The 24284-nt window shown below is 43.5% G+C and overlaps 2 long non-coding RNA genes across 2 annotated transcripts in view; one reads left to right on the top strand and one right to left on the bottom strand.

Annotated features, from left to right (window-relative positions):
* Positions 1 to 2892: 2892 nt before the first annotated feature.
* LOC309868367 lies at positions 2893 to 3309 on the bottom strand. The gene is made up of 2 exons (XR_014313659.1): positions 3176 to 3309; positions 2893 to 3049 (listed from the first exon to the last, which is right to left on the bottom strand). It is a non-coding gene; the product is annotated as an uncharacterized lncRNA (long non-coding RNA).
* Positions 3310 to 6961: 3652 nt separating this feature from the next.
* LOC309868964 overlaps positions 6962 to 24284 on the top strand; it is a 352849-nt gene continuing 335526 nt past the window's right edge. The window contains exon 1 of the long non-coding RNA XR_014313907.1: positions 6962 to 7090. This is a non-coding gene — a long non-coding RNA (uncharacterized lncRNA). The remainder of the gene's footprint in view (positions 7091 to 24284) is intronic.

Below are 24284 nucleotides of genomic sequence, written 5' to 3' on the forward strand. Positions count from 1 at the left end.
ATGTTCTGCTGTTACCATTTTAAAGTTATTCATAATTTTTGAACAAGGGTCCCTGCATTTTCATTTTGTACTGGTTCTTGGATAGGAGCCATATTGTCACCTGTCGTCCATTAAGGGGAAGATTCTGTCCTTCCTTGTAAGGACAGGCCTGTGGTTTTGGAGGGTAAGTTTCGATTTAGGGAGGATGTTTTAGGAAGTTCATTTGGCCACAGAACCCAGGATTGTTTACTCTTGAACTGGCTTCACTGGCATGTTCAAGTGTTGGAGAGGCAGTGTGGCTTGATGGTTACCAGTGGGGTCCTGGCACCGCCTTGGGTGTAAAGCTTGGTTCTGCCACTTACAAAGGACATGGCCACGGGCAAATGATTCAACCTTGCATGCCTCCATTTCCCATCCTGTAACATTATCAGATGACTTAACTCATTCCTAGATCACAGTGTTCATAAGTGCTCTTACATTTTGACCTCTATGACACCTGTACCTTATTTTTCACTTGGTTTAGAATTTGGAATTATTTATTGACTTCTCTAAAACCCACATCTTAAAGACTAAGAATCATTGGTACATTTTAGTAGAAGGATCTTTCCCTGCCCTCAAGGAGCTTGTAAATTCATAGCCTGAAAACTGACACTACAAGGTAAAAGGGGTAAGAGCTTCAGGAAGGGTTAAAAATGGAACAGTCAGTCTAAAGTTAGCTGGTGACAGATGAACCCCCCTCATTTTTTAAAGAAGGGTCTTTGGGGCACATGGGTGGCTCAGTTGGTTAAGCAGGGGCCTTCGGCTTGGTCATGATCCCAAGGTCCTGAGATCGAGCCCCGCGTCGGGCTGCCTGCTCAATGGACAGCCTGCTTCTCCCTCTCCATCTTTTGTGCTCTCTTGCATAGACACACACACTCTCTCTCTCAAATAAATAAATAAAATATTAAAAAAGAAGGATCTTTGTAATATCCTTCAAATGCACCAAAGATGGGTATATTTCCTTTCCTAGACAGTATCCACAAGCATGTAAGTGGGATGTATTTATAAGAAATTTGGTTTTCAACTCAGTACATCAGATCCCATGCAGTGTTGGGGTAGCACTATGAGCCTCTAGGTCTGGCTTCCTAGAATCATCTTGGTCCTCTAAAATCATCTTGATTGTTCTCTGAACTCCAAAGGGGGATGAATTGTGCTTTCACTTTATTCCTGACTTTAACAGGATTATAGGCTAGTGAGACAATCAAAATCGTGGTCAGCAATTAGGCAGGGTGTGCAAGGGTGTAGAGGGAGTATCTCACTCAGTTTGGACTACTGTAGAAATTACCGTAGACCAGGTGGTTTAAATAACAATTTATTTCTCACAGTTATGGAGGCAGGAAGTCCAAGGTCAGGGTGCCTGGATGGTCAGCTTCTGGTGGGAGTCTTCTTCCTGGTGTATAGATAGCAGCCTTTTCGCTGTGTCCTCACAGCTTGCTGGGCCCTAATTAGCAATCCAGCCTCTAAGGGCACTAATCCCATAAATGAGTGCTCTATCCTCATAACCTCATCACTTCACTGGAGGGCCTACCTCCTGACACCATCACATTGGGATTAGTTTCAGTACACGAATTTGGGGTGACAGAACCATTGCAGGAAGGAGGGGTACTTCGGCTTCTCTCAGGGACCAGCTGGAAGAGCATCCCAGAGGAGGTTAGCCCTGATCGCTCTTGAAGTAAGAGTAGAATCTTCATGGTAGACAGAGGTGTGTGCATATGTGTATGTCATGAATCTTTTAAGAAAAGAAATGAGAGTAAAAATATATTTTTTAAAGATTTTATTTATTTGATAGACAGAGACCACAAGTGGGCAGAGAGCCAGGCAGAGACAGAGAGAGGGGGAAGTAGGCTCCCCACTAAGCAGGGAACCCAATGCGGGGCTCAATCCCAGGATCCTGGGATTATGACCTGAGCCGAAGGCAGAGGCTTTAACCCACTGAGCCACCCAGGTGCCCCTGACAGTAAAAATATTGATAGACACATACAGCTGGCTCTCAGTGTGGCAATTGCTTCAATTTTGGATTCACTGATGCTGTAAGTGAAGATCTTAACGTACCCACCCTTCCCCACAAAGACCCCTCGGCGCCTCTCTTCTCCCCAGAACGCTCTCAGGCCTCTTAAAAATTATCCTCATGTGCGATTTCTACCTGGTTTAGCAAAATTTCTTTTTGGGATTTTGTCACTAGTAAATAATTTTCTAGATGGCCATTATGGGATGAAGTTTTGAGCAGCTTCAGACGGTTTTCGAAGGGCTCTTTCTGTGTGATGATGCCTGGGATACAGGGAAGAGTGGGTTAGAGAGGATGACTGAGCAGAGCCAAGGGGGTCTGTGAGACGTGGAAAGGCCTAGCCTGAGCAGGAGATACTTTCCGCCTGGGAGCCTCCACGAGAGGATGCTGGTAGCTTCTAAGGTAGATGCCTGCTTCCTTGGGCAGACTGTGAAAAGGCAAAGTTTAAATGCCTCAAAATAGGTCCCAGATTAGAGCCTACAACAACATCTCTGTTGAAACCTTGTATCTGTAAGTGAAATTTGTGAGGGGCCCCTACTGTACCCCACCTGCCTGAACTTTTCGAGGGGCCAAGGTGGTGTGATCCGGGGCGGAGTCTCAGCTTCCACATCTGTAAAATGGTGCCCTTAGAAATCCCGCATTATTTCCCCATAAAAGGGTAAATGGATACAATTTAACTTTCTTCTTCCTGAATTGTCCTTGTCTGGGGCTCACTTCTGGAAAGTTTCAGCCTAAAAGGGATACTTCAAAAAAAATGATGAGCAAATAGGAGACATTATAATGTAATAGTACTATGCCATCACTCCAACAGGCTTTCCCTGTTGGAAAACCTCTGAGGTTCCTTTTTGTAAAATGCTACACTATGCTAATTTATGTCACAGTATTTGTTTTATTTGGTTAAAATAAATAAATAGAGGAGAAAGGAAAAAAAAAAAAAAAAAAAAGAAATCCCGCAGTAGACATTTGTAAACTGTAAAGCTCTTCAGGCATGATCATTCCATATCATTGAGTGCGTCTTGAAGCTACCTAAAAACAGAAACGATACCAAATTAAATAAAAACAAAGAAGGAAAAATTGGGGGATCTTTTTGAAGCTGCTGAAACAAACATACTATAGGGTAGGGGGCTTAAACGACAGTAATTTGTATCTTACAGTTCTGGAGGCTGGACGTGCAAGGTCAGGGTGTCAGACGATTCAGCCCTGGGGAAGACCTTCTTCTAGGTTTGCCGATGGCTGCCTTGTTGCTGTGTCCTCTCATGGTGCAGGGAGAGAGAGAAAGAGTGAGTGAGAAGTGGAGCTCATTTCCCTTCTTATAAGGGCCCTAATCCCATTTGTTAAGGCTCCACCCTCATGACCGAATCACCTCTCAAAGGCCCCATTTCCAAACATCAGCACATTGGGAAACAGTGTTTCAATGTACACATTCCGAGAGTACACAGATATCCAGTCCATAATATCAGGACTTGGAGGGCTTGTAACTGTTACTACCCCAAGGGCTCCAAAGCCTCAGGATAATGGTAGAAGCTCTGTTGGAGAGGCCTGCCAAAACAGACAAAAGAAGGTTTCCCCCGACATTTACATCAGTGCTACAGTAATGATGCCTCCTTCCTCGTTCCTCCCTTATCTGTTTGTTAAGTGATGGGAATAATCTAGGCACATGGGGTTGAAAGGCTCCTCTGAATATTCACAGCCCACGGGGGACAGAGACCTTTAATCGCACTTTCACTACGTGTTGTGGAAGTAGCTAGAATAGAAGTAGCTGGAATGGGTGTCAGGTGCAGTTAACCATCAAGGAAGGGGCTCCTGAGACAGATGGTGGCAGTTAAGAAAAACTTCTATTCTGACCTCTTTACTAAGGGTAGGAATTCATATTTTGTATATGAGGTTATTCAAGTATTTACTGAATATATATTTGTAAAGTGTCAGAAACAGGATTTATACTGTAGTCCTGGTAGACCACCTCTGATTATCATTTGAACTGAGGCCCAGCTTCTCAAGATCTTTTCTGGCAAAACTCTCTGCTTTTCTTTGATGCCAGGTGCAGGAAGTTATTTCCCTTTGGTCTAAAATATATTGTGCTTTCCTTGGCTCAGGAACAGGTCATCAAACCCTGTTTATCGTTCCAGTGTAACCCTGTCCATTTTATTCTCATCCCTGTCACTTCACTTCACGCCAATCCAGCTTACTTTAATTCAAAACAATTTAATTCAAAACATTTGGGAGCTTTTACCTGGCGCTGGGGATCCCAGGCACCGGCTCCTTCGTCCTTCCTGGTCTTGGCAGTTTACCGGGTGGCCACTAGATGGCAGTGTGTCCCACGAAATGTTTATTGAACAGGCGGCTCCTCCCCCCCCCCCCCCCCCCCAGGCCTAAGGCTCAGAGACTGTTGCTCCTCGCTTGGATTTGTTTAATGCACACTTCCAAATTGAACCGACAGCTTGTATTATAGCCGTGCATGTGCAGTATATGTGTTTAATTATACTGTGGAATTAAATTCAAAAGGGTGAGAATGTGGTTACACGTGTGCGTTTCCAAAGCCGCTGAGTCTGTAGCTTTTGCCTGGGGCTCAGGGGGAAGCTGAGGGGAGCTTCAAACCCACCGGCAGGTGGCAGCTGCTTGAGTAAAAGGGTACTGAGCGCATTTGGCTTCCTGGGCCACTGACAGCTATGGCCCTCAGTGCCTGCTGTCCCAGCTTCAGATGCCCAGCCTCTGTGCTCTTCCCCTGCTCCCAGCGTCCCTTACTTACCTATCCCAAGAGCACCCCAAACTTCTCTTTACCAGGTGGGCTCTCAGTGACTTGAGGATGGCATTTTATTAGGGCTTTAATGTCCAGGATGTCCAGGGGTATCTCTAATGGTGCAACTTCAGGCCTCAGAAAGGTCATTGGGAACCATCACCAGAAGGGAAAGGCTGAAAAGTGATTCCCATGGCATCCATAGCGAGCAGGTGTTCCTCCAATGATAATCAAATACTTTTGGAGGTGGGGGTGGGAACTCACTGCTTCACATGTAGAAACTTTCCTTCTTGGTAGTTGTAATTATTTAAACATTTCTCATTTTCTTTGAGCTGAAATCTGACCTCCTGGAGGTTGCAAGCAGGGGTCCTCATTCTTTCCCCTAGGGCCATCTAGGTAAGACTTGCGGCTCTAGTTAAATTGCACATGCTGATTTGGCATATCTTGGTAGGACTAGAGAGTCTTCAGCTCCACCAAGGACTCAGGTGTTGTTGTCTTCCCAATTCAGGCACCACACCCTGAGTAGCAGGGCAGGAAGAGCAAGAACACTGAGCTTTGCCATTAGCTTTGGATTCAAATTCTGCCATCGCACGCTAGCTCTGTGACCTCGGAAAAGTGACTCAAGTTCCAACCTCGGGACAATAAAGCCTAAATAAATAATGCCTAATTAACTTCTTATAAGACTTACATGAAATTATGAGTTTGTATTGGTTTGGAATGCTTTCAGCTGTAAGTAAAAGAAACCTGACTAAAACTGGCTTAAACTGCTGAAGGTTATATTTTCTGCGTAACAAGAAGGAGCGGCTGGTATTTGTTCAGCTGCTCATTGATGCAACCAAGGATCCAGGTTCTTTATATCTACTTCCCTGCTGTTCTTAGCTTACTGACTTAATTCTCATGCTTCTTGCCAATGGTCATAAGATGGTTGCCACAGCCCCAAACATTATATGTTCTTTTAAAGAAAGAGTAAAAGTGGAAATATCAGTAGTGGCCAAGTCTGACCCTTTCTTCCTTCCTTCCTTTCTTTCTCTCTCTCTCTCTTTTGAAGATTTATTTATTAGAGAGAAAGAGAGAGAGAACATGTCTAAGCAAGGGGAGTGGTAGGCAGAGGAAGAGGCAGACTCCCCGGTTGAGCAGGGAGCCTGATGTGGTACTCAATCCCAGGACCCTGAGATCATGGCCTGAGCCGAAAGTAAATGTTTAACTGACTGAGCCATCCAGGTGTACCCAGATCTGACTTATACCAGGAAATCAAAAGACTTATTAGAAGAGCCCCCAGCAGAGTTCTCCTTATGTCTTATTGGCCAGAGCTGGGTCATATGACCACACTTAGTCTCACAGGACTGTGGCATAACCGATCACTGTCAAAGGCAATAGGATTGTCGGGGCACCTGGGTGGCTCCGTCTGCCTTCTGCTCAGGTCGGGCTCCCTGCTCAGAGCCTGCTTCTCCCTCTCCCCTGCTCCTCCCCACTGCTCGCTCCCTCTCCTGCTCTCTCTCAAATACATACATACATACATACATACATACGTATATATATATATATTTACTGACTATATATATATATATATATATATATATATATTTTTTTTTTTAAGGGAATAAGATTGTTACAGTTCATTATCCTGGGCTGGCTGCATTGCTACTTGGAACACTAAAACCTCAGTGTTTTAGTCAAGTATGAGATGTTTGTAACAAAGTACTGTGCACTGGGTGGTTTCAACAACAAATATTTATGTCTCAGTTCTGAAAGCTGGAAGGTCCAAGATCAAGGCACCAAAGAACCCAGTGTTTAATGAAGCCTTTTTCTTTGGTTATAGATGCCTGTCAGAAAGCGGGCAGCAGAGCTCTCTGGGTTCCCTTTTATAAGGGCACTACTATTCATGAGGGCTTTACCCCATGACCCAAAGGCCCCACTTCCTAATACCAGTATACCGGGGACTAGGATTTCAACCTATGAATTTGGGGAGACACAGTCCATTGTGGCAAGGTCCAAATAGGGGATTAACATTAGAAAACGATGTGCTTTTTAAAGCATGCCCATAAATTTCATTGACATGCCTTCCTTTAAGAGGTAGGATCTATGTTCTTCATTCTTCATTTGTAACCAGTGTTAGAAGTGACGCTGTGTGACCTGTGAGGCTGAGTCGTGAAAGGCCGTGCATCTTCTACCTTGTTTCTTGGAACAGCTGCACCTCAAGAGTCCCGAGATGCTCTGTAGGAAGACGGACTCCCCTGAGGCTGCCATGCTGTGAGGAAGCGAGTCACCCAGGGAGGCCACGTGCTTCAGGCAGCAGTCCTCGTCTTCCAGGGACCCCAGCCCAGGCCCGACAGGTGAGTGAATGAGCCTTTAGGTGATTCCAGGCCCCCACCATGGGGTCTTCCTAGCTGAAGCTCTGCAATCATGTAGCAGAGGCAAGCCATCCTTGTCATGCAGGCTGAGTCCCTGGCCCACAGTATCTAGAAGCATAACTTAATGGTTAGTGTTTCAAACTATTGAATTTGGGAAACTTTTTTTTTTTTTTTACTTAGTAATAGTAACTGGAATAGAAATTAATAGAATTTGCCACAGAATGTTTCCCATTGCACCTGGCAGAGAGTAGCTGCTTAAACTATATCACATATTAGAACTTCTTTTCACTCTCCGAAGGTATTTCCTTCCTTGGTACCAAGGATTCAATGAAGTGAGCCATGATAACATCTTAGTTCCCTTCCAATGTTTCTCACTTGATTTTATTTTATTTTTCTTTACCAGCCTGCTTGGTTTCCTCTTAGTGTGTCTCTGGTGACATATGTCTTTTTTGAGGTCTGTCATCCAAATCTAAGAATAACAGTTGAGATTTATTGAATGATTTCTATGTATCAAGCCCTCTGATAAGTACATTAGCCTATGAGGTAGGTACTCATATTATACCCATTTTAAAGTTGGGGAGGCTGAGGCACAGCAAGGATAAATGCTTGCCCAAGGTCACAGGGCTAGTAAGGGGTAGAAGCCAAACTGTGTAGTCTACCTGGTCTTCATTATGGAAACGATACGTTGCCTGTGTTAGGACTGTTGCAGGGATTGGAGCATGGGCCAAGCAGTGCCTTTGAGACTCTGTGGGGTTGTGGGAAAGAGACATATTGCATATATGAATAGATCAGTGAAAACTACGCTAGAAGAAGAAGAAGCCATTTGGAAGATTTTTCAGGTCCCCATGTTCTGGTATCTTGAGAAATCTTGGCATTCTCTGGCCCCTGATATTTGTCCCTGGAGTGGCTCAGCACCACTTCTGGACATCCTGTTCTTACTGTTCACCCTGACTCCTGACTCTTTTCCTGCCCAGTGGAATGCCAGCAACCACTGACCGAGTCCACTTTGGCTCTCTCTGGGATCTTTCTGACTTGCCTTCTGGACGAGACCTTCTCTTCCTTTCCCGTTTCTCTCCCCTTCAGGACTTGCTCTGTGTGAGGTCTCAGCACCACACCTGTCCTTTGTCCGTGGACTGTTTGTCGTGGCCGCACATACTCCCCTTCCCTCTGCCTCCTCCCCCTCTGTATCCATTTCTCAGCCCATTCACTGCTGACTGCTTCCGTTCAGATGCCCAGTGACAACTGCTATTCTCTTCCTGCCTGGCCCAAATGACCCCAGAATCTAGTGCCACCAGTCTGTTTCTGGGGCAAAACAGACAAAATTTATCTCAGAAAACACTTCAGCATCCTGGTTATCGCTGCCCCCTTCTCCAAGTGCCTATAATACATCCTTTCCCCTTATAACCGTATTAGATAGTTTTGACTGCAAATGCCATTAAAATCACTGAATCCATCTCCTTCCGGGGAACTAGAATAACACATACTTGTTGTCAGTCATCTGTTCATAACAAGAACGTTCCCTCCCCCAAACCCTCCTTATGTGGTTGCCAGAGCCAGTCACTTCAACTTTTGAAAGCCTTTGGTTTTGACTGTTTTTATTTCTAAGTAATAAGCTTAATATTTTTCCTCACTTTAAATTGTGAACATTCTTATACTTATTTTCTGCTAGAATTCTCATGCCTTTTATTTTTTTCTTCTATTAATATTTTCACATGACAAATTTACGTCATTTAATAATCAATTTTGACATTTCTTGGACTACAAGAAATGCAAATTTCAAGTAAATGGAAACAGTTCACATCGTGAACCCCCAGATACCTATTATCCCAGTCGTAACCCACAGTTTTGCCACAGTCAGTAATTTCCCAAGATGCAGAGTGTTGAAGACACATGCTCTGACCCTTGCTTATGTGCCGCTGTTGGTTGGTATAGACTCTGGCTTCAAATAGTCTTCGCTCAGGAATTTGAAGGCATTGCTCCATTATTCTTTTGCTTCCAATGTCTAGAAGTCCAAAGCCATCTTGGTTCCTGGGCCTTTGGTGAAAACTCTCCTCTCCTTGAAAGCTCCCCAGATTTCCCCTTTATTCCTGGCCTTCTGAAATCCCACCCAGCTGTACTGTGGTGTTGGGCACTCAGGAAGCTCCCGCAGGCAGACTTTTTTTTTTTTTTTTTTTTAAACAGTGTATGTGGGTTTTTAAAAAATTTAATTCAATATAATTTTTTAAAAAAAGATTTTATTTATTTATTTGTCAGAGAGAGAGAGAGCGTGCACAAGCAGGCAGAGTGGCAGGCAGAGGCGGAGAGAGAAGCAGGCTCTTTGGTGAACAAGGATCCCGATGTGGGACTCGATTCTAGGACCCTGGGATCATGACCTGAGCCGAAGGCAGCGGCTTAACCACCTGAGCCACCCAGGTGTCCCTTTTGAAAAATTTTAATTTGAATTCCCTAGTTAACATACAGTGTAATATGAGTTTTGGGTGTACACTACAGTGGTTCAGCACTTCCATTTATTAACCCGGTGCCCATCACAGCAAGTGCGCTCCTTCAACCCCATCACCTGTTTCAGCCATGCCCCGCTGCCACCCCCCGCCCCCCAACGTCCCCCTGGTAACCAGCCGTTTGTTCTCTATAGTGAAGAGTCTGTTTCTTGGAGGCAGATTTCTATTTTGCAGTTGTGGGAAATAGTTCCTTTTTATGCTTCTGATAGTTTTCTTCCCTTAATTTCCCTTAACTTTCTCTATGCTGGGCTCCCGGAACTCCTGTGGGTTGTATGGTAGACTTTCTGGATTAATCTCTGTAGCATTCTTATCAGTTTTTTTGGCCTACTTGTCCTCTCTTTATCCTTTTATTTTATCTTCTGTGAGTCTTTAGAGTTGATTATTAAGTTTTTTTTATTTGCTTAGGTATTTTTAATATCTAAGAACTCCTTATTCTTTAATAAATTCCCTTTTATAGCATCATCTTTTATGTATAAAATATCACTCTGAGGATTTTGTTTTTGGAGATTTTCTTTCGTTTCCCAGATTTTCTGTTGTCTGTAGATTCCTTTTCTTCTGTTTGTTTTTAGTTTGCTTTAGAGTCTCTCATGGCAGGATCTTTATTCTTGTGTGTGATGGCTCCTTGTCTGTTTGTCCCCATTGAAGAGGCAGACACTGAAATATCCGTTAGAAACTCAGAACACATGGACTGGGCTTGTTGATGAGGAGACTTTATGTGGATATTTGGAGCATAGGATGGAATAGCCACCAGGTCAAAAATATGCAGGCCTTTATTCTAGGGCTATTTCCAATTCACTCTTTTTTTAAAAAATATTTTATTTATTTATTTGACAGACAGAGATTACAAGTAAGCAGAGAGGAAGGCAGAGAGAGAGAGAGAGAGGAGGAAGCAGGCTCTCTGATGAGCAGAGAGCCCGATGCGGGGCTCGATGTGGGGCTCGATGTGGGGCTCGATCCCAGGACCCTGGGATCATGACCTGAGCCGAAGGCAGAGGCTTTAACCCGCTGAGCCACCCAGGCGCCCCTCCAATTCACTCTTGATAGGAACTTATATTAAGTAGGTCTGTAGCATCAGATTTTTGCAGTGCTAACTTATTCATCTTACTCAAGATACCAAACTTCCTTAGGCCTCAGTTTACTTGTCTATAATCAGATGGAATTGGGCTAGGTGACCTCAAAGGACTCTTTCAACTCTATGGTTTTATAATGTGATTCAGGACAGAGATTAGTTAAGAGATAGAAGCATATTAGAGGGAATCAGCTATGCTAAAGTGTAAAAATCCTTTGAAGCTGTCAGGAGATCGGCTCCTAAAAATCTAATAAAAATTTTGACTCATTGGGGACATGACTCAATGGGAGATAATTAGAAATAAACCTGGGAGGGAGGACTCAAGAAGGGCTAATATTCAGCGGCAATGCCTTAATTAATTTTGCTTATGCCCTTGGGATGCTGAAGTCACTAAGTTTTGTCATCTACCTCTTGGAGCTGAATTGCACACGTAAGCTGGACGTTGCTGATTGAATGGGGCATTATAGATCCAGGGAGAAGGAAGGAGTATTAGATTTTAATTTATAATAACCCATCTAAGACCCTGGGTCTTAGGCTGACAGATCCCTATACAAAGGTCAACATCTTGGAGGATTTCTAAAATTAGATTCTTGTTTACTCCTAAGTTGAAGCTGTGTTCCTCCCTCTGGGGCTGCCTGAAATTAAGGGACCCCCAAAATGTGGTAGGAAAAACATTACTTGGAGATTTCACATTTCTGCACAGGGATTTACTAGGGTGTGACGTGTGTGTATTAAAATTAAAACTAAGGCTTAGTTTAAACTATTTGCTTACTTAGACTGTCAGTTCCTGTGAAATTGTTGCTGGCATCCTGACTTCTTTATATCTCACACAATGTGTGCAGTTGGTAGTTATTATACATTTAAGTGAAGGGAAGCTATTGAGATGCGTACATGCCATAGGACCCTGCTTCCTTTTCATTCACCTTCCACTTGTGTGGAAAATCTACCTTGCAAGTTCAGCCTGTTCTAAGGAGGCCGAGGACTGGACCTGGGGCTTGTTTGAGAGATAAAGGTACCCTCAGCTCCATTTGACGGAATTCCAATGTCACAAAATACCTCGAGGAAAAACTTCCCAGCCAATACTCCTGACTTCAGCATCGTGACTAGTCCTGCTGTCACCTCGAGATCACATTGCCTGAGCAGAAAATATAGCTAACCTGTCATGATGGTATTTACACAGAGCACAGGAGAGAGTGATGACCAGGGAGACATTTAGGGGAGATTTCCTGGATTTACGATATTGATTTTTGTTCTTTATATGAGGAAGAAATTAACATCCCTCCTCCTGGAAATATGTTCTCTGTAATGAGCCTGGTTAACTTCATGAAATACAGCTTATCAAGTTAGTGCTTGCCAAGAAGGGGCCTGGATCGCACTCAGATTGGTGCAGGCAATTGTAGCCAGAGATGGGGCTCGTCAGACTCCAGGCAGGGAAGGGAAGGACCTTAGGCTGTCTTTGGTTTTGGCAAAGCTGGTGAAAGATAAGCTTTAGTTGGGGAAACCTGTTTAAGAAAGAGTTGGAGAGGCCAGAGAGGATTTGCATAATAGCACAGACTTGAGGGGCTCCTTTGTTTTGTGTTTTGAATAAAGCCATTCATTCATTTGTCCACTGAGCAAGGCCTTTACCAAGGGCTAGGCACCATCCTCATCACTAAAGATGGGAGGAATCATCTTTTGGGAGTCGGGAGACTGGAAGAGGAAACCACCAAAGCCAGCCTCAATGCAGTTGAACATGGAGACTAACTCTTTGGGAAATTCAGAATCAGCCCTGAGCATTATGAAACAAGAAACTTAATTTTGATAAAGCCTAATATCTGTGTATTACCTTTTTTAAATAGGTTTTTTTCCCCCCTAAAGATTTTATTTACTTATTTGGCAGAGAGAGAGAACATAAGTAGGGGAGAGGTTCAGAGAGAGAAACAGGCTCTCCGCTGAGCAAGGAGCCCAACACAGGGCTCGATCCCAGGACCTCAGGATCATGACCTGAGCCAAAGGCAGCTGCTTCATGACTGAGCGCTCAGGCACCCCTGGTGTGTTACCTTTTCATTAAATAGCATCTAGCATGACATCTGGCCCGACCACTGAAATCAGTCCTCCTAAAAATACGCCTTCCATCATTCCTCCCTTTCTTAGTGATCTGCAGTGATTTCTTAGGTAGCTCATTGAAACTGAGATCAAAAGCCTGTGCCTGAGTTTTAAGGTCTTATATTTTAGCTCATCTTCCTTTCCAACCAACTAGGACTAGATGCCTGCCGAGGGCCCCTTTCACTGCTGAGACTGCTCGCAGACTGATGGCATTCTCTGATAGGATCTTCAGCTTGTTAAAATATGGTAGAGAGCTGCTGCTTCGAGGAGCACTCCTAGCTTCCAATCCCAATACCTGTGCCTGGGACCCTGCCTACATTTCCACATCCCAGGAACTAAAGGGCTAACCCCTGGCAATGCAGGGAAGCACCCCGCTCTCAGCACCACCTGCTCTGCAGGGTCTGAGCCCAGTCTGGACAGCCGGTGAAATATTTCGCATTCACCCCTGTGCAGCCTGTGAGGCTGACTCTGCACTCTTTCCACCTTCCGTGCCTGCTCTTTTTTGCCTGTTTGGGTACTCACCATTTTTCAAGACCCCACAAGGCAAACTCTACCGACATATTTAACAACTCCTTATTGAGGGCTTGCCCTCACTATGGACACAGTAGTACAGTGAGGCCCTCCTGGAGCCTAGAATTCAGAGTGGGGAGGAGATGTTCACCATATAATCATTCACATGAGTGTAAATTGTGTGTAGGGGGCCATGCAGCAGGGTGTCAGCGTGCTGGAGACCATGGGAGCCTGCATCTGGATGTCTGATGGGACCTCTCTACCTAGGTCCTGGACCTATTTTGGGGTTGGGGATGGGAAGGGAGAGGGATGCCAGGGATGACTTCCCTGTGGGCCTGGCTTTTGAGCTGAGGTCTGAAGTACACTGGGTGCGTACTTCAGCAGCATGTGTGAAGGCCCTGGGGTAGGGGAAGGGCAACAGTAGCCAGTGTGGCAGACTACAAGTCCCTTTCCATGACTCCCCAGAGTTTTATCCTTGTCTTCTCTTATTGACTCATTAATAAAGAGATGGACAGATTCAATAAGCATGGATTTCAGACCCGTTATGCCCTGTGAAAGTTTCTCGGGAAACAAAGTCTGCTCTAAGTTCTCTTAGTGTTTCTTTACTCTTTCCTTTCCCATCTGTAGCCCTTAGCCCACTTTTAATGGCTGTCCCTTGCTTGTTTTCCCTTTCCTGTACTTTGTCAGAGGCTATGCTACATTCTGAAGGGATTGTCTGTTCAGTTTATTAGAGTATCCCCAGGCCCTGGAACAGAACCTGGCATATAGTAGGGGCTCAGGATATATTTGTTGAATGAATGCTTGTATTGAATTAAAGCTCGATGAGACATGGTTGTCACCTTATGTCTGGTGACTTTTTTATGTAGAACTTTGCATTATTCTTTAATTGCTTCATGTTCAGAGGTCTCTCTGCTAGACTGTTAGCTCTCAGTCAGTAGGGAGCTGTCTGTGCACACTCAGTCTAAGAACTCACAAGAACTCACAAGAATGAAAAGATTTGAGCCAGAATCCAGAAGTGGGTGGACAGAAGTTTGCAAAATACAGTCCATCCTTCAAGATGAAACCAAGTCCTTTGAAACCTCCAGGAGAAATCAAGATACAAGGGCAATAGTAATAGTAATATAATAGTAGTACTACTAATAATAATGCAGTTTAACTTAATTCTCTTAGTGCTACAATGCTTTTCTTGTGAAATTTCCCGATTTTTACAGAGCTCCATATTTATTGGGATTAAGGAAGGTATTTAGCCTGCCAGGTAAGCACCATGTATATATATATTTTATTTTTTTGACATTTGAGAAGCAGAGCAGGTGGACCCAATCTCTGGCCATTTCCCCTCTCAGTTTACCGGGTCACTGCCTGTACTCTCACATACAGAAGTGACACAAAAACCTGGTGGTGGTATTATTACCTCTATCCGTGGCTTATTGCCTCCATTAAAGAAAAACAGGTCTGAGATGGGATCCTGCGGCCCGGGATCCGAGCAGGCTAGCCTGAGCCCCGGGGGACAGCCAAGGGTCATTTTCTACCACTGTGAGTCTGATGCAGGAAGTTCTTAAGGGGAAAACTCGTTAGCTATGGGATGGAATTCTATTTGGTGCTTTGCAGCTCTGCAGTAACCCCTCCAGTGACCTCATCCAGACTCGTCAGTCTGCTTTGGCCCGGCTGGTTTGGTCTTCTCTTCCCCGTTTTAGGTGGTGACTTAGAAGAAGAGAAGGGGGTGCGGTTCGCAGGAAGCAGTGAGCCCAAAGGAGCCTCTGCCAATTACTGCACCTGTCAGTGTTCAACAACAGATAAAATTAATTCAGAAACCCAAACAGTCTGCAGAAAACCGAACACAATTATCTAAGAAATTAAGTTATACCATCGCCATGACCTTTAATCAATCATCCAACCGTTAATGTTAATTTTGTGATCTAAAAATCATACTTCTATTTGCATTTTAATGGCTGCTAAATGAGTGTCATCAGGAAGAAATAATGGCAGGGTGGCCTTTTGCTACAAATTCTTCCTTCCTAATGGTGATGCAGAAAGCTAGGAAACGGTGTTTGGAAAAGGTTTTGTTTCGCCTTCTAGCAGATGTATGGAGCTGCCCTTCTCAAGTGAAAAAACAAGCAATTCCCCACAAATACCACCACCTGTTGTTATAAATAAATCCAAGCTGTAAAATGGAACGCAAGCTTAATGGCAAAATCATTACGGGGATCCTACCCCCCTCCCGCCAACCCCTTCATTACTGCCTCGTAACCACTTGTTTCTCAGTCGTGTACCTTTTTAAGCTTCCGACTGGCCATCAGGCACCGTCCCTAACTGAGAGAGAGGGCCTGTGGATTTGTGGCTAAAAATAAAAAGTTACCAACCTCGGGGAGAATGATCACAGGTCCGTTTGCCCAGTTTAAATGGCTAGAAACTGGCTGCATGCCACTCCATATTTAGGGTTTCCTTTAAATCTTAATCCAGACATCCAGTGGCGTATTTCATAGCTAATGAACCTAACCTTCAAGTAGGAGCATAAAATCCTAATTAAATCAGGGCATCGTGAGGTTATTGGCAGGCTGTTTATAATTTGGCAGAATCTTGCATTTCTGAGTAGTGATAGGAAAATTATCAAGCATTAGAACTGGAATGTTGTATAATTATCCTCTTATCAATCTCCAAACTCCTTTAGTTTGTTGTGGACTGTTATCACTCCATCTATAAATATTAATTGTTTAGCAGACCCAGGGTATTGTACTTACTAAAATATTGTGTTCCTCACCTAAAACTAAGCTTTTTTTCCATCCAGTGTCTTGGGGGAAAGTCTATATGAACTACTTCTTCTTAAGAAGGAAGTCTTAAACTTATAAATTTGGAGGGAAAGCTTTAAAAATAAAGAGCTTCTGCGATTTTCTGAGTACAGGAAATTCAAATAGGGAAGGGAGGAGAAAATATTAAAGATGAATGCTAAGGGTTTTTTTTTTTTTTTTTCTTTCAAGGAAAGGTGGTGGGTGGGGGGAAGGGAAGGTTCCTGCAAAGATTGCAAAACTCCATTTCATAAAAGATTTATTAGCAATGACAGGGGGAGATTGCTGAGTGGAACCCTGATAAATGCCTCGTCTTTTTTCACTGCTTTAAAATTATGGGTTCTGTCCATAAAGTACTGATTAATTCATATTCACTCAATGACATACCCTCTCTTTCTCCCCCAAGCAAAGATTATAAGCATTTTACTTCAACAAATAAAGAAGTCTGAGTGGGATGCATACTAATTCATTTAGCTCTGGAACTCGCACTACAATTTATGTAGCTAATCACAGCAAAGCAGGAAAGAATCTTTTCTCTCACTGTGACAAGGCCTGCCTACCTTTCAGCATTTTCCCTGCTAAGGTATTATTAATCTCTAAACTTCACAAAATTGAAGACTTATCTAAGACCCTTTAAAATGGAGTGGCGTCATACGTAGCAACTCCTAAAGAGAGAAGTTTCTTTGCTTTTCTAAGGGACTGACTGTAGCGATTGGAGTCTTGTCTTGTTGAAGGAATCCAGATGAAGTAACTGGTGTCTGTTCTAAATTTCTAGAGGAAATTGGTTGGCTTTTAAACACAGTACTTATTTGGGGATACTGGGTGGTTCAGGCCTAGAAAAATGGCACAGTGCCCAGAGGGAAGAGACTAGATGTCAGGCAGCAGACGAAGAGCCAGCAGAGACTGTTAGCCCAGGAGTTTACCTGGGAGAAGCCACAAGGCTTCTGCAAGGAGACGGTCAGGACTTCCCCACCTCGTAAGGTGGTCTGACAGATTGTTTTCATGCATGTCCCAGAGAGTTGGCAAGGGCTTTCAATTTTACTGAATTTTTAAGTCTTAAGAGCAACATCCTCCCATTTAAAATGCTGGAAAATGTGGAAAAGGACTAGCAAAAGAATCATTTCCCAAGCCAGTGCTGTGCTAGGCACGGAGTAGTAAGGTGTGTTCCACAAAAGAAGGTCTCAATTCTGGAGGACTGTGATCTCCATGAGGTTATGGAGCAGGTCTGTCTTGTTCACATGGCTCAGTACTCTGTTGAGGGAATGAAGTTGTAAACAAATGGGAAATAACCATGTATGTCCCCATTTGATTTTTGATTATTTTGAAGGAGAGGCCTGAAGCTATTGGTTTAAATAGCTTTCTAGGCTTTTGAATAGTTTCTAAGTAGTTTTGTTAAAGAGCGCATTTAAAGAGGTAGAGAATGGCCAGACATTAAGTTGCGGTGGGGAGGGGCGAGTACTACTTTCTGTCAAAAATGGGACTTACATTGCGAATGCTTCTATATGCTAGCTCTAGAACTAAGCCCAATTTATTTCTTTTCATGCTTACAACAGCTCTGGGAGGTATGCATTTTTCTTCCCATTTTAAGTTTGGCTTGGGGAGGATAAACAATTGCTTAAGACAGTATAGCTAGTAAGTGGTGGACCTGGGGTGATTCAAACTCTTCCTTTACGAATCCCCAGCACTGTGTTCATAACCACCATGGTGCTTTACTGCCTGGTGTCTGGGTAAGCCAAAGACAGGGTCCAAATACAGGAGAACATTGAAGTTTGGCACATAAGAATGCTTGGAAGATCCAGCAACAAGGAGTCACATGAACCTTTTAATCCAGGGGCTACTGAAGACCCAAGGTCTGGAAGATACTTTGGCTTGGGACTCACACAGCTTTGCAGATGCTGAGTTCCTTTTTTTCTTTTTTTTTAATTTTTATTTATTCATTTGAGAGAGAGAGAGAGAGAGCAGGAGGGCAAAGCAGACTTCCTGCTGAGCAGAGAGCTCGATGTGGGGCTCAATCCCAAGATCCTGAAATCATGACCTGAGCCGAAGGCAGACACCCAACCGACTGAGCCACCCAGATGCCTTGAAGATGCTGAGTTCTGATCCAGCTGGCAATGAGCATTGGGAGAGCCCGGGATCAGCAGTCAGGGAACTAATGATTGGCACTGAGGCACAGGAAACATAACCATTAAGGCTGGTGCATATGACTCCACATTCAGCTGTTGGGAAAGTTCAGGCTTCACGGTTGGAAACTTGAGATGCAAGAGTCCCCCTCAGCCACTGATAGAAACAGAATGAATCATGAATGACTCCATAAGACACCTTGTTGACAGAGAGGTCATGCTCTTTGGAGTATCTGGGGACACAATTAGTACCAGTGACAGGAATAGAACCAAGAGGGAATCAAATTGATTCAGTTAGCAGGATTGGAAGGTGTGAGTCAGTGAGAGCCCACTATCGCATGTTTGTCTGGCTTCAGGAAATAGTCACACCTAATATAGGAGACTCAATTTCATTTTTTTTAAAAGATTTTATTTATTTGAGAGAGAGAGGGAGAGTGAGCTTGAGAACAGAGAGAGAAAGAGAGAAAAAGAGCACACAGAGGGAGGAGCAGACCCCCTGCTGAGTAAGGAGCCCAATGCGCGGCTCAATCCCAGGACCCTGGGATTGTGACCTGAGCTGAAGGCAGATACTGAACGGACTGAGACAGTCCAGGCGCCCCAGGTTCATTTTTGCCAAAACTAATTGATATGTTGCATATTTCAAGTTTTTCCTTTGATAATAATGAGTGCTAATAGTTAATGGATATCAGTATGGGTCTGGAGTGGTCCATAGCACTTCACTTGCATCTCATTTAATCCTCACAACAGTTCTGGGTGGTAAGCACTGTAATCATCACCTTTGCTTTACAAACAAACAAAATGAAGTCTGGGAAGGGTTTAGTAATTTGTGTAAGGTCACATATCTAGGAAGTGTGGAGTGGGGCCAGATGTACCAGAACAGCTGGCAAATCATTAGAACACTGAACATTTCTTAGTGTAGTGGATAAAGAGTCTTTGCAAACTTCTCTGAGCATCTGTACCCCCAAGAGCCCCCCCCCCCACCGCTAGATGGCCCCACGACCAATCAACTAAAGAGGGGCTAGTACAGCAAGAGGTCCCTGGGGTTGTGTCTGTCCTCATTGGGTGATCTCTTTGCTGTACTAGGTGTATGTACAATGTCATCCTTGGTTGGAGGTGGTTTTCATGACATTCAGCCCAACTGATGGGCTAGGGTTCAATAAATGTAAGCATTCTCAATGTAATCATTTTGACCGTTCAGATGCAGAAGCTGTTTCTGGGGTGTTTTCACCAACAGTTGTTCAGAGAGGGGCTGATTAGTCTTACCTGTCATTAACCCAACTCCTTTTCTCAGCTTTTTGGATTTTGTCCTTTGTAAATATGTTAATCGCCTTAAAACCCAATTATACTTTTGCCATTGCTTTCTATGGAACAGTGGCTGAAATCATGGAGGGCAGGTAATGAACTCCAAGGACGTTGAGGTATTTCAGTGCAGTTTAGTGAAAAGAGCTGGCATCTAAAGGTAGCTGACTTGAGTATGAGGCTTAGGTAAATCAGTTAATCTCCGTGTGACCTTGTATAGGCTATTAAACCTTAGAAAGCCTTCCATTTGTAAAATGAGGATGCTTCTATCCATCCCTTCTAGATTCCTACCATTCATTTAAATATTTTCGCCAGAGAAGGTCGTACATTAACATCACAATGGATATAGTCTACTGTACAGTTTATTTGTCTGGTCCTTGAGGAGAATGAAATATTGGCAGAACAGGTTATTAATAGTTTCCACGGTAGAATCTGCACCAAACGCTGCACTATTCTCTGCTTCCAAAGTGCAGACATGGGTTTTCTGTCTTATTTGTTGTGATGGGTTTGTTTATTGAGCTCTTCTTTTAGAACTGTCTAGAACTTTTCCAATTTAAGTGATTCTGAAATGACATTTCCAAAACTAGCCTAAGACTTTTCTCTGCTCTCCCTAGCCTCACCTCACATCCTCATGAAAGCACACCCAGGCTTCATTTCATTTACCAAGATAGACTCAAGTAAATCCTGCTGTAGATAAACAGCCCATAAAAATTAACCATGGGTGAGCAGACTGCCTCTAAATGCACTCTTTAAAGGGCATGCTCTTTAAGGAGAGAAACCAACCAGGGAATGGATTTGGAGATAATTTGCGTGTTGCAGGCATGACCTGATAAGGCACGAAAAAGCTCAACTTTATGATTGTTGAAATGCAGTATCCCCATCACCGGTGTTAGCCTCCAAAAGCAAAGTCATTTATTAGAGCAGGATAAATAGCTTATTATTTGTCAAGAGTAAAAAGGAATGTGTACAAAAGTAAGATAGTAACATTTGCCAAGTACTTGTTATTTACATCAATTCTTTATTAATCCTCAAAGCTACCCTGTGAGATAGGTATTAGTGGTCCTCTTTTACAAACAAGGGAATTAACCCCCCACAGGGGTTCACTAATTTAACTCAATTTTCATAGCTGGGAGTTTGGAGTGGTAGTTCTTAAGCCCTGGGAGACACTTAGCAATGTTTGGAGACATTTCTGTTGCAACTAGGCGGAAATCCTACCAGAACCTAGGAGGCACAGGCCAGGGATCCTGCTAAATATCTTACAAGGCACAGAACAGCTCCCTATATCAAGCAATTATGTGGCACAAAGTGTTAATAGTGCTCAATTTGAGAAACCCTGAATTGAAGAGAGTGGCAATGAACCCAAGTTCTTTAGGTTCTTAATTCAATGCTTATTTCTCTACGCGATTTTAAAGATAAGGGTGGAGTAGCACCAGCATTGATCGTTAGTTTCTCCAAGCTTGTTCTCCAAGATGTTTCTTTTGCACCCCGCTAGTTTCAGCTGACATTGTGACCACACAATTGTGACCACATTTGTCAGTATCTAATCTGTAGGTGGTGGAGGGAGAACTGCCTTATCACAGAACAAAGAGGATGGGAAGCATTCAGGAGAAAAATGAACTTTTTTTTTTTTTTTTAAGATTTTATTTATTTATTTGACAGACAGAGATCACAAGTAGGCAGAGAGGTAGACAGAGAGAGAGGGAGGGGGAAGCAGGTTCCCCGCTGAGCAGTGAGCCCCATGTGAGGCTTGATCCCAGGACCCTGGGATCATGAGTGGAGTCGAAGGCAGAAGCTTTAACCCAGTGAGCCACCCAGGCGCCCCTGAACTGGGGGTTTTTAAGAAAGGGCTCTCCTTTGGCCTGCCTATATATAAATAATAATAATGCCTTACCCCATTAAGCCCTAATGTATTTAGGGCTTTATAATTTCAGAGCACTTTCGTATTCCTTCAACAAATATTTATTGAGGAGGAAATAAAAATGGTTCTGAGCAGACAGTAGTGACTGTAACAAAGACTCTTGGCCTTCTGGAGCTTGGGTATGTGGGACAAGTGATACAATAAGGAAACAAGTGAGCAGGTACTATGCCAGAGAAAGACAAGCACTGTAAGAAAGAATAAAGCAGAGTAAGCCTAATGGAGGGTAGAGGGGTAGGCGTGGTGCCATTTCACCTGGGTGGATGGGGGAAGTTCTAAAGGTAAAGTGGTATTTTTTACACATCCATGAAGGAGGGAAGAGAATGTATCATGTGAGTATCAGGAACAGAGAGTTTCAGGCAGAGAGAACAGCAAATGCTCTGGGATTGGTGTGCTTGACGAGTTCTAGATGCTGCAAAGAGGCCATTGTGGTTGGAACTGAGTGAGGGAAGCAGGGAGCTAGAGGAGACAGGGTGTCTGAGGTAGCGGCTGGGAGACACCTCAAGCCACTGAGGACTTTGGGTTTCACTCTGATTGAGATGGGGAGCCACAGAAGAGCTCTGAACAGAAGGGTGACACGATCAGACAGAATTTTAAAAGATCAGTTGGACTATTGTGTTGAGACGAAACTAGAGGGGCTAAGGGTTAAAGCCAGGAAACCAGTCCCAAGGCTGTTGCCATAACCCAGAAAAGGAACAGTCATGGTTGGGAGCAGAGATGTCATGTGGGTGGTAGCGGCATAATCAGTCTGATTCTGGGTATCTTTTGAAGGCTGAGCCAACAGGATTTGTATCGTATGTGGGATATGCGAGAGGAAGGGAGGGAAATTGATGGCTTCAAGATTTTGGTCTCAGGAATGTCGCCATTTCTAATGGGGAGCCTGTAGGAGAAGTAGATTTGAGGTGAAAGATCAGGAGTTCTGGTTTGAGCATGATAAATGTAAGGTGTTTACTAGACCTCAGAGTGGAGGCATAGAGTTGTGTCTTATCATGTGGCATATAACATATCCAATATTTTATCATTTTTCTCTTTGACCAAAGGCCAGTGTTTAATTCACAGACCACAGATTCTGATTCTAAGACCAATGTCCTTCTGATGGAGGGTTCTAGATATAAATTAGCACAAAGAAAGAAATCTCTAATAGCATCTGTTCCTAAAAAGTGTCTTTAAACTGTATTTTGTTTTTTTTTTTTTTAAAGATTTTATTTACTTGACAGACAGAGACCAGAAGTAGGCGGAGAGGCAGGCAGAGAGAGAGGGGGAAGGGAAGCAGGCTCCCCGCAGAGCAGAAAGCCCGACTTGGGGCTTGATCCCAGGATCCTGAGACCACAACCTGAGCTGAAGGCAGAGGCCCAACCCACTGAGGCACCCAGGTACCCCCTAAACTGTGTTTTTTTAATGATCTTTCCAAAAAAGCAAGCGACAGTCAGTCACATTTGGATAGAGACAGAGCACATCAAAAGTTTGGCTCTTTGGCCAAAAAAGCACCAAAAAAGGGCCAAAATTTTGGCCCCCAAAGCACCTCCTAGTTTGGCCCTTGGAATTATTAGTGAAGTCATGAAAAAGGCTGAGCTAAGAAACCCAAATAACTCAGATTCTGCCTACTTCAACCATCACTTCTTTTTAAAGCTTTCTTTTTTTTTCCATTTTATTTTATTTTAATTTCTTTTCAGTGTTTCAGCATTCATTGTTTATGCACCACACCCAGTTCTCCATGCAATATGTGCCCTCCTGAATACCCATCACCAGGCTCACCCAACCCCTCACTCTCCTCCCCTCCAAAACCATCAGTTTGTTTCTCAGAGCCCACAGTCTCTCATGGCTTGTCTCCCTCTCCGATTTCCCCCAACTCACTTCTCTGCTCCATCTCCTCATGTCCTCTGTGTTATTCCTTATGCTCCACAAATAATCAAAACAATATGATAATTGGCTCCCTCTGCTTGACTTATTTTACTCAGCAGAATCTCTTCCAGTCCTGTCCATGTTGATACAAAAGTTGGGTATTCATCCTTTCTGATGGAGGCATAATACTCCATAGTATATATGAACCACATCTTCCTTATCCATTTGTCCGTTGAAGGGCATCTTGGTTCTTTCCACAGTTTGGTGACTGTGGCCATTGCTGCTATAAATATTGGGGTACAGACGGCCCTTCTTTTCACTACATCTGAATCTTTGGGGGTAAATACCCAGTAGTGCAATTGTAGGGTCATAGGGTAGCTCTATATTTAATTTCTTAATGAATCTCCACACTGTTTTCCAAAGTGGCTGCACCAACTTGCATTCCCACCAACAGTGTAAGAAGGTTCCCCTTTCTCCACATCCTCTCGATACATGTTGCTTCTGTCTTGTTAATTTTGGCCATTCTAACTGCTGTTAAGGTGGTATCTCAAAGTGGCTTTGATTTGAATTGGCTAATTATGATGAATATTTTTTCATGTGTCTGTTAGCCATTCATATGTCTTCTTTGGAGAAGTGTCTGTTCATGTCTTCTGCCCATTTTTTGACATGATTATCTGTTTTCTGTGTGTTGAGTTTGAGGAGTTTTTTATAGATTTTGGATATCAGCAGTCTGTACTGTCATTTGCAAATAGCTTCTCCCATTCCATGGGTTGCCTCTTTGTTTTGTTACTTTGTTGACTGTTTCCTTTGCTGTGCAGAAGCTTTTGATCTTGATAAACTCCCCAAAGTTCATTTTTTCTTTTGTTTCCTTTGCCTTTGGAGACATATCTTGAAAGAAGTTGCTGTGGCCAATGTTTAAGAGATTACTGCCTATGTTCTCCTCTAGGATTTTGATAGATTCCTGCCTCATATTGAGGTCTTTTATCCATTTTGAGTTTATCTTTGTGTATGGTGTAAGAGAATGGTCGGGTTTCATTCTTCTACATGTAGTTGTC

Source organism: Mustela nivalis (assembly GCF_964662115.1).
Source record: "Mustela nivalis genome assembly, chromosome: 7".
Taxonomy (NCBI): Eukaryota; Metazoa; Chordata; class Mammalia; order Carnivora; family Mustelidae; genus Mustela; species Mustela nivalis.